The sequence below is a fragment of the Elaeis guineensis genome, chromosome 10 (assembly GCF_000442705.2).
Source record: "Elaeis guineensis isolate ETL-2024a chromosome 10, EG11, whole genome shotgun sequence".
Classification (NCBI taxonomy): Eukaryota; Viridiplantae; Streptophyta; class Magnoliopsida; order Arecales; family Arecaceae; genus Elaeis; species Elaeis guineensis.
In genome coordinates this window covers 73,593,708-73,604,560 of record NC_026002.2, presented here as the reverse complement: position 1 = coordinate 73,604,560, position 10,853 = coordinate 73,593,708, and the positions used below count along the sequence as shown (strand labels likewise).

Sequence of the window (10,853 nt, the reverse complement as noted above, 5' to 3'; positions counted from 1 at the left end):
GAGGGATTTGATAAGAGAGAAAATTGAGAGATATTAGGAAGGAAAGAACAAAAATTTAAGAAAGCAAATCAGAGGGAATAAAGGGAGAATGGATGATTTTCTGGGCAGAAAAATAGAGGAGGAAGATCTGGCAAAGGCGGGGGCTGGGCGTAAGGAATTAGCATACTGGACATGGTAGGTAGCTGGGTGCTTCACAGACATTTGTGGCATGTGTTTCACGAGAATACCAGGTGGGAGTGCATGGGTGTTTGTGGAGAGCACGTGTCCAACAGGAGCGGAAGGTGGGCTATCAACTAGCATGGCGTGAAGGCATGAGTAGAGCATTGGAGCCACCATGTGTCATGCACAGATAGACACAAGGACAAAGCAAGAAGGGAGCTGGCACATATACATGAGCGCATGAATGATGCAAGGACTGGAGTCTTTAAAAAGGGCTGGAGAGAAGTTGGAGAGAGAGATCAAAGAGGGGAGGCAAAAAGCTAGAACACAGAGATAGTTAGAGAGCTAGAAGGCTTAGGGTAAAAGACCGAAAATCCAAGGGCTGCTTACCGAGAGGAGAGAGCTAGGATCTGATCATCTAGCCATCTTTCTTTCTTTCTTCCTCTGTATTTTAGTTTGCTGAATTTTTAGTGTTTAAAAATGGATATTGTTTTGTTTTATTCAATGAATATTGTGTGTGATTTTCTATCCATGAGTAGCTAGACATTTTGTCCTAGAACTTAGATTTAGTTCTTGATTTTCTTGTGATCATTTGATGCTCTTAATCAGATATTCTTGTTGGTGTAATTTGGTGTTTTTGAATTTAATTTGTGTGATTAATTGGCTACTAATTGCATGTCTAAGGTGTTACATAATGGATCGAAAGATGAAGTGTGACATTAGTTGGTAAAAATATCAAACCTTGGTAGCGTTACTTAGAAATAAGAACACTCAATTGTGACTTTTGTTGAAGACATCCAAGAAGCTTAATGAACTCATATTAAAACTAAAGACTACAAAAGTAGGCTTAAGATTAATGTTGAGTCTTGAAAGAGATTATTACATACAAAAGAAGGAATCTAGTAATTGCTACTAATAAGAATGAAACCAATCCATTATATTAAAATGATCACAGAAAATCAAGTGACAAAATCTATGTTCTAGGCATCCATCATTTATTTTGAATCTTGGAAGTTGCATTTGATTTGACTTTAAGTGCTATAAACAGTTTTCAGTTAATCGAATTTCAGATTTAATCATTTGAACTTGGCTTGTCTAGATAATATAGGAAATTTGTACTTTGGTACATGAATCTCTTCCTCGTGGGAATGATACTTTATTTATCCTTTACTACTACTTACGATCCATACACTTGTGGGATAGTTTTAAGGGGACAATAAGTTTTTGGCACCATTATCGGAGAAGAGTGTTTTCAATATCAACAAGAAAAATTTTCTTATTAATCTAAACTATTTTGTTTTCATTAAAATTCTGTGCTGATTTGATTTTATTTGATCTATTTTTTTTATGTTTCAGGTTAGTTTTGGTGCATGAGATGAGGCCGTAATCTAGATTTGGAAGATTTTGATCCAGAGATCGAGCATATATTGCATACACTAAGGAGAGAATAAAGACTGAAAGAACAACAGCTAGTAGACATGATCGAGAACCAGATGACTTTACGTGACTATGCAATGCCAAATGTCAATGGGGCATAGACGAGCATTGTCAGACCAACTATCAATGCCAATAATTTTGAAATCAAACCTGGCCTTATTCAGATGATGCAACAAGAACAGTTTGGTGAAAGAACTATGGAGGACCCAAATGAGCACCTAGCCAATTTCTTAGAGATATGTGACACTATCAAGATCAATGGAGCTAGTAAGGATGCAATTCAGTAAAGGTTATTTCCATTTTTGTTGAAGGACAAAGCTAAGGCATGGCTGAATTCCAAATCTCCAAATTCTTTTACAATCTGGAATGCTTTGTTACAAGCTTTCTTGAGTAAGTATTTTCCCCCAGGTAAAATAGCAAAACTCTGAAATGATATCACTAGTTTTGTTCAATTGGATGGTGAATCTTTGTATGAAGCTTAGGAAAGATATAAAGATTTGCAGAGAAAGTGTCCATATTATGGTCTTCCTGATTGGTTAATTGTGCAAACTTTTTATAATGGCCCAACACATTCAGTTAGAATTACTATAGATATAGCTACAGGAGGAGCTTTGATGGGTAAATCAACTGAAGAAGCTTATGAGTTGTTGGAAGAGATGGCTTCCAATAACTATCAACGGTCAAATAAGAGAGATATGCCTAAGAGAGCACTAGGTATGTATGATATGGATGGTATCAATATGTTGAATGCCAAAGTTGACTCTCTTGTAAAAATATTTGGGAAACTTGGTACTGCTAATGTTATTTCTAACACAGTTTTGAGTTGTGATTGGTATGGAGGGACTCATATAAGTTCTGATTGTCAGTAGGTAGAGCAAGCTCAATTTGTATCTAACTTCAACAGGCAGTAGGGCAATCCTTTCTCCAACACCTATAATCCGAGATGGACGAATAATCCCAACTTCATTTGGAGGGATCAAGGTAATCAAGATAGTAATTCTAGACCGCTTAATCTCCCTAATTTTCAGCCAAGACTCCAAGGAGTGTGCAACAACCTGAAGGCAAGCGGTTTGAATTTTACGATCACCACTATCCAAATGATCAAAGTAGTAGCAAAGATCAAAATTGCCTTCTAATCAGACATCGTTCGGCCTTTTGATCATTTATTTTTTATTTAACAGTCTAAATCATTTTGTGCTGAATTGACCATGATAACGATGTCCGATTGAAGTAAAATTTTGATAGTATGCTATAAATATCATCAAAATTATCATTATGATTTTTGGATTCATCGGTAGTCTTTATCTATCAGATCATCATGCGATCATTTGTAACCATCGAAATCAAATTTTATTGATCGACATAGCTAAGGCTATCGGATCGAGGTGGTCTTTTGTAACGATACTCTAACGATAATTATATAGATAATAAATGATAAGATAGATTTTAAATTTTAAAATAAAAAAATTATATTTAGTTGCAAAATATATTTACGATAGATTTTTTGGTTATAAAATATTAAAAAATTTTACGATCAAAAAATTGATTGTAAAATTTTTAAATTATTTTTTTAATCTATAAATAAATTTGTGACCAATTTTTTGGTTGCACAATATTAATTTTATGATCAAAAAATTGATCATAAAATTATTTATAGATTAAAAAAATAATTTAAATATTTTGTAATTGATTTTTTGATCATAATTTTTTTATTATTTTATAATTAAAAAATTAATTATAAATATATTTAAATTAAAAAATAATTAAAATATTTTATGATTAATTTTTTGATTCTAAAATTTAAAAAAAAATTATGATCAAAAAATTGATCACAAACTTATTTATAGATTAATAAATAGCCCAAGAATTTTGCAACCAATTTTTCAATCATCAAAATTTGTTATTTATGAAATATTAAATAATTTATGATCAAAAAATTGATTACAAAATTTTTAAATTATTTTTTAATCTATCAATAAGTTTGTGATCGATATTTTGATTGAAAAATATTAATTTTGCAATCAAAAAATCAGTCATAAAATTTTTGAATTATTTTTATTATGTAATTAAGTTTGCGATCGATTTTTTGATCACAAAATTTTTTTAATATTTTACAATCGAAGAATCTAAATTTGAATTTGAAAAAAAAATTAATTAGTGCTATAGATTTCTTCTTTATAACCCACCTTCTTCTCCTCCTCTCCCCTCCCCTCCCCTCCCCTCCACGGCATTTTCTCCTCTTCTCCTCCCCGGCACCTGAAGCCCCTCTTTCTCTCTCCGACGCCCATCCACGATGGCCTCCCCTCGCCAGCCCACCCGTGATGGCACCCCTCCCCTCCCCTCCCCGTGGCTCACCCGTGACAGCCTCCCCTCCCCTCCGGCCTCCCCTCACCAACGCACCCACGATGGCCCCCTCTCCCCTCCTTAGCGATCGCCAGCGACGGCCTCCCCTCACCGACTTGCCCATGATGGCCTCCCTCATCGGCCTGCCTGCAATGGACCCCTTCCCCTCCCCAATGCCCGAACCTCCTCTTTCCCTCCCCGACCCACCCACGATGACCCACCCTCCCCTCTCCGATGACCGCTTGCAATGGCCTTCCCTCATCGGCTAGCCAACGATAACCCCCCCTCCCCAGCGACCGCCAGCGATGGCCACCCCTCATCTGCCTGATTGCTCCAACTTCCCCTCATTTGCCCACCCGCGATGGCCCCCTCTCCCCTCATCGGTCTATCCGTGATGGCCTCCCCTCATCGGTCTATCCGTGATGGCCTCCCTTGCTGGCTCACCCACGATGGCCCTCCCTCCCCTCTCCGACATCCGAACCCCCTCTTCCCTTCTCCGATGATTGCCCGCGATGGCCTCCCCTGGCCGGCTTGCCCGTGACAGCCCCCCTCCCCTCCCCAGCGACCGCCCGTGATGGCCTCCCCTCGCCGACCTACCTATGATGGCCCCCTTTCCCCGCTAACCTACCCATGTAGGCCCACCTGCGACGATCCCTCCTCCCCTTCTCAGCAATCGCTCACGATGGCCTCCCCTCATCGACCCGCCCACAACGGCCTCCCCTCACCGTAAGCCACGAGAAATGGGCGAAAAATGCCCTCAGTCCATAGTGGACCGTGAGAACCCGAGGGGAACCAATCGCTGGTGCACTCCTCGCTCCATAGACCATGCCAGTCAAATTTTATTTTAAATAATAATATAAAAAATAAAATATATAAAAAATAAAAAAAAATATAAAATTAAAAAAATATAAAATAAAAATTTTATGATCAATTTTAAAAATTAAAATATGATAAAAAATAAATTATGATTAATTTTATGATTAATTTTTTAATTAAAAAATTAAAAAATAATTAGCAATCAATTTTAAAAATAAAAAAATATTTTAATAAAATTAATGATCGATTTATGATTGATAAATTAATTTAAAAAATAAAAATAATTAGCAATCAATTTTATGATCGATTTAATTAATAAAAAAATTTAAAAATAATTAACTACTAATTTTATGACTAATTTATTAATAAAAAAATATTTTAATAATATTAAAAATCAATTTTATGATCAATTTTATTAATAAAAAATTTAAAAATAATTATCGATTGATTTTATGATCGATTTTATTAATAAAAAATATTTTAACAAAATTAGTGATCAATTTTGAGATCGATATATTAATTTAAAAAATAAAAATAATTAGTGATCGATTTTACTATTAATTTTATTAATAAAAAAATTAAAAATAATTAGGAACTAATTTTGCTACCAATTTATTAATAAAAGATATTTTAATAAATTTAATAATTAATTTATGATCAATTTTATTAATAAAAAATTTATAAATAATTATCGATGATTTTATGATCAATTTAATTAATAAAAAATATTTTAACAAAATTAACGATCAATTTTGCAATCGATATATTAATTTAAAAAAAATTAAAAATAATTAGCAATCAAATTTATTAATAAAAAATTTAAAAATAATTAGTGACTGATTTTGTGATTGATTTATTAATAAAAAAATTTTATTAAATTTAGCAATCGATTTAGTGATCGATTTTAGTGATCAATTTTGCAACTGATTTTAAAAAGTAAAATATTATAAAATTTAAATTATTTTTTTATTTTTTTTGTTGCTAAATCGATTGTAAAATTTTGCGATCGATTTAAATCGATCACAAAGTTTTGCAATCATAATTTTTGCAATCGATTAAAATCGATTGCAAAATTGATCATAAAATAAATTAGCAATCGATTTTTATTATTTTGCAATCAATTTTTTAGTCACTAAATCCCTATTTTCTTGTAGTGATACTATAAGCTATCTCCATCACATCTTCCTAATAATTTTAGACACACGGATGACAATTGGGATCGTTCAAAATAATCTTTGGGCATTTTAAAAGTCTTGATAATTTGATTTTCTTCATCAAATATTTTCATCAATCCTTCTATAATTTCTCAATCCATATCATATGAACCATCATCCGAATTTAGTACATTCAGTCTATTACTCGCTTCATTTCTAGTATCATATATATATATAACTATGTAAATTTAGGTCTTTCTCCCTCAACTGGAAAAAGCAAGCCCATTCTATAATGATTCTGACCATTGATCCAAAATATAGATGGTCCAGATCTATTATTGATTTCATTATCAATTTTGTCTCCGATCGATGAAAGGCAAACATCAAGTGCTCTAATATTTTCTCAAAATTTTGAAGATCTTCTTCCTCCATTATAATCTAATAAAGCATCCAAGAAAATCGAAGTTTATTTCAATAATGATAAATCAACTCTTCCTTCACAACAACATAGATCGAATATAAGTCTGGATGCACTGCATGATTTATGCACATATTTTTTGTACCAAAATAAAGCTCCATAAAATTGATATTGATGTTTGAGAATCTCAATGTTTAATGGTTTGGTAAAGCCACCTATAGCACCAAGAAAAAGGTGGAAATCTTAAATCTAATTAAACTTTTGTCCAACTATGAGAAAACTGAAACAAACAATTGCACCATTGCCAAATGGCTTACTCTATCTATTAGGAAAAGTTGGACCAGAATCTTCTCAATTACATAAGGGTCATCAACTGAAATTTCAATGAATTTTGATATTGACAAATAAATACTATAAGATTAGAATATAATTAATATAGATCAGAATATAATAAATGCCGCCTTCTTTTTACATAATATAAGATTCTCTCCCAAGATATCATGCCCACCCATTGCTCTGTGTGTGTCGACATCAGCACTGGATACTCTATTTTGATCAAGACTCTCTGAACTTTCGTATGCAATGGTATACATATTTCCTTCATTGTTCACCACACAATAACAATGTATATGCCAATATTCTTTTTTTCTATTAGTATTGCCCGTGTAACCTTTCATTTTGAACAATCTTCTAGCTCTTTGTCGAATAATGATATTCATCCTTCTTATCCTATTCTTTCTATGTACTTCCCTATCCTCCCTAGATACTTCCTCCAAATTCATTCTATAGTGTAGAAGAATAAATTAGATCCAAAAGTAATTCAACCCGAACCACATACCAAACAAATTTTTTTACCAAATAGAAAAAGTCTGGAGAAGAATATAGCATAAATAAATAGAAATTTGTTCCATGGTAAATAAATTTAGGTTCTTAGCCCAGCCTTCAAGTCCAATAATAAATAATGCAATTTAGAGGAATATGCTGAAGATCAAAGAAAGATAATAGCAATTCAATAAATACCTTATGAAGCAATTAGACCACAGAAATGAATTTCCAAACACAAATTGGCCTATAGAGAATAATGGAACTCAATTTAGCAAAATTTTGATAGAAAGAAATTCTTCCAAAAAACTCATGCTAATTTTCATCATAAATGAAATTATTTGTTTATCAATCTTAGATTTGGGATGCATAACAAAATATTTCATGTATGATCTAATAAATGTAGCTGAATTTTATTCGGCATAGATATTTTCAACACATAAATATCAAAACTTTTAAGAAAATGATGCAAGAGATGTACACCCCCAAACCCCCCCCCCCAAAAAAAAAAAAGGAGTATAGGCCAAGTTAACATTATCTCCATCCATTGATAAAATATAAGCAAATATCAGTGAGCAATCCAAAAGATATTATAATTGCATAAGAGATGCATGATGAAAAGGAAAACTTGTCCTACCCAGACCCAAAATATATAATGCAGAACCGTGCATCAATACACTCCCAAAACATTTTTCTTTACTCCTAGATAATATTTTCACCAACTGATGATTCAAAATCTAGATGGAATATTTTTTTATAATTTTTAGTTTCTTTTTTTAGGATACTGTAGTCATCTAACAATCTCTTGTACCTATCAAGTGACAGATCATACTTCCATTGCAACTATCTATGCTCATACCCAAATTGTTCATGAATATCATTAATTCTTTCGTACATACACCTATAATATTCTTTAACTTTGAAGTTGAAATCTTCAACCTCAAATTTCAATCGTTGTTGTAATCTATTTATCGCAAACCCTGCAGCAAACTCTTCAATTTCTTTTAGATCATGCATCGAAAGCTCCCAAGTTTTAAGAATTTCAGGCGACCCAATTATATATTCGAGTACAATTTCGATACATACCCTAAGCATCCCATCAACCTGAACCTCTAATCCATAAAGTGGCTCGTGCATGCCTAATCTATCGGTTATCTCCTCGACTATGACTTTCGATTAAATTTTGATGGTAAACATGTTTACAACCATAAGCAGTTAAATATTAGTGTTCAAATTCAAAAAATATAAAGCAAAGTAATAATAATAAATTTTAAACCCAAAAAAATGATGGAGGGCTATTTCTCAAGCTGCATAATGCATCGAATTAATAATACCTGCTTATATTATCATGTTACTTATTCCCCAAATTTGACTGAAGCATATACCCTCACAAAGTATACAATAATCGGACAATAAATCCAACAAAATGATTAAATCATAAAGTAAATCATAAAGTAACCCCCTTTTCTTAAAAAATTAAGTAACATTGTATATTTTCCTATTGACATACTAACTTGATCAAATTAAGTGATATTCAAGATACTGGATTAATTAAATCATATATTAAGTTGATCTAAATAAAATTATTTAATAAACATATTGCATTAACATATCCAAAAAATAACTATTTTTTTGCTAATTCATGCCAACCAACATAGATTTTCAAAAAAAAATCCACTAATCTATGCTAATATTATATAATATTTAGTTTGCCATTATCTGCTTTTTTTAAATTTTCTAATAAAATATTTCTTTCAAATGAATATTATTAAATTTTCTAACTTGATCAAATTAAGTTATATTCAAGATACTAGATTAAGTAAATCATATATTAAGTTGATCTAAATAAAATTATTTAGTAAACATATTGCGTTATCATTTCAAAAAAAAAAGTAACTATTTTTTTGTTAATTTATGCCAACCAACATAGATTTTCAAAAAAAAATTCTGCTAATCCATGCTAATATTGTATAATATTTAGTTTGCCATAATCTACTCATTTTTTTAAATTTTTTAATAAAATATTTTTTCAATTGAATATTATTATATTTTTAAAATACACTAATCACCATTTTAAAGCCTTCTACCATTTTTCTTATGAGGGCATATATATAAAAGGGGTGCATAGAACATCTACACGTAACCAGTGCATAGACTGTTCTATGCGCCCACCCACTTAACTACCACATCCCACCCCCCCTCTTTCCAGAACTTTCCACCACTTTAACCCCCACCGCCCCTCCTGCGGCGGCCACCCACCTTCCCGATCTCCATCGCTCCCACCCCTTGCCGCTCACCTCCACCACTTCCCCCTCCACCCCCACCTCCCAATCTCTCAACCACCACCGGCCTGCGCCCCGGCCCTCTCTCAACTATTGCTACTTCCACCCCCTCTGCCCCTCATCCATGCTGCTACTTCCCCCCTTCACCACCTGTCTCCCACCTTCTTGATCTCTGGCTGGATCTCACCGCTCCTCACCCTTCCACCCCCTATAGTAGATCTACATGCATTGTCCATCGCCGCTAGATCCCATTGCTATCGATCGATTCCACCAACTAAGGACCCGCATCGGAGGCCTTGAAGTCCACACCTATGTCTCTATCTCTTACTTTGCCGATGAGAAAGTGTGCCATCTGCAAGATGTGCCAGTGCTGGCTTGCTGTCTCTAGTACCATCTATTGGCCTGTTCTTTTTCTCCTTATGTGGATCATTCTTTTTCCCTTTTTTTTCTTATCCCTCTCTTCATCTTCTCCTAATCCTATCCTGCGACTTCCCCATCCTCATAAGCCCAACCCTAGCCCTAGCCCTAGCCCTATCCCTTACCAGGTACCCCTGCAACTCCACCACCAACTCTAAGCCTAACCCCAAACCCCAGCACCAACCCTCATCCTTCCAACCACCATTTCGGTCCCTCTAATTTGAACCCTTAACACCATGGATCTTCCCAATTATAAAACCCTAACCCTTACCACCGTCTCCTCCACCGTCTCCACCACCGCTATTCAAACCTAACCCAATCCAAACCCTAAGTCTAGCCCAAACCCTAAGTCCAACCTGAACCCTAAAGCTAACCCTAAGGCTAACCGAACCCAAACCCTAAGGCTAACCCGAACCTAACCTTAATCCTAACATCCTATCCCAGTCCAGGTTGGCCCAACCCCATTCTGTAACCCAACCCATACCCCAAGGTTGATCCGAACCCTAATGCCAACCCTAAGGCTAACCTGAACCCAGACCCTAAAGCTAACCTGAACCCTCACCATACGTCTAACCCAGATCCGATCCTAATCTTGAGATCCTGTCCCAATCCAGGTTGGGTCAACCCCAATCTGGAATCGGACCCAAACTCTAAGGCTAACCCCAATCCAAACCCTAAGGGAAACCTAAACCTAGCCCTAGTCCAGCCATCCAAGCTGACCCAAACCCAAAAAAACAATCCAAAAGCTCCAAACCTGAAACCCATCAGCCCAATACCCGATAGCCGAACCACCTAACAGCCCAGTACCCATAAACCAAAACCCTAAAACCCAAGATCCCAATAACTCATTATCCGATAGCCAAATATCCAACAACTCGGATCATCATATCCAGATCCACAAAATCGAACCCGTTCTGATCAAATCCAAAATCCTAAGTTAATGCTATTAGATCCAAACCCCACCCAAAACCCAAAGCAAAGTAAGGAACTTGGGGGCTGCTGAAC

At 34.6% G+C, this 10,853-nt stretch overlaps 1 non-coding gene across 1 annotated transcript; it reads right to left on the bottom strand.

Annotated features, from left to right (window-relative positions):
- Positions 1-2,015: 2,015 nt before the first annotated feature.
- On the bottom strand, positions 2,016-2,122 carry LOC114912942 (small nucleolar RNA R71). The gene has a single exon (XR_003798960.1). It is a non-coding gene; the product is annotated as a small nucleolar RNA R71 (small nucleolar RNA).
- Positions 2,123-10,853: the final 8,731 nt, after the last annotated feature.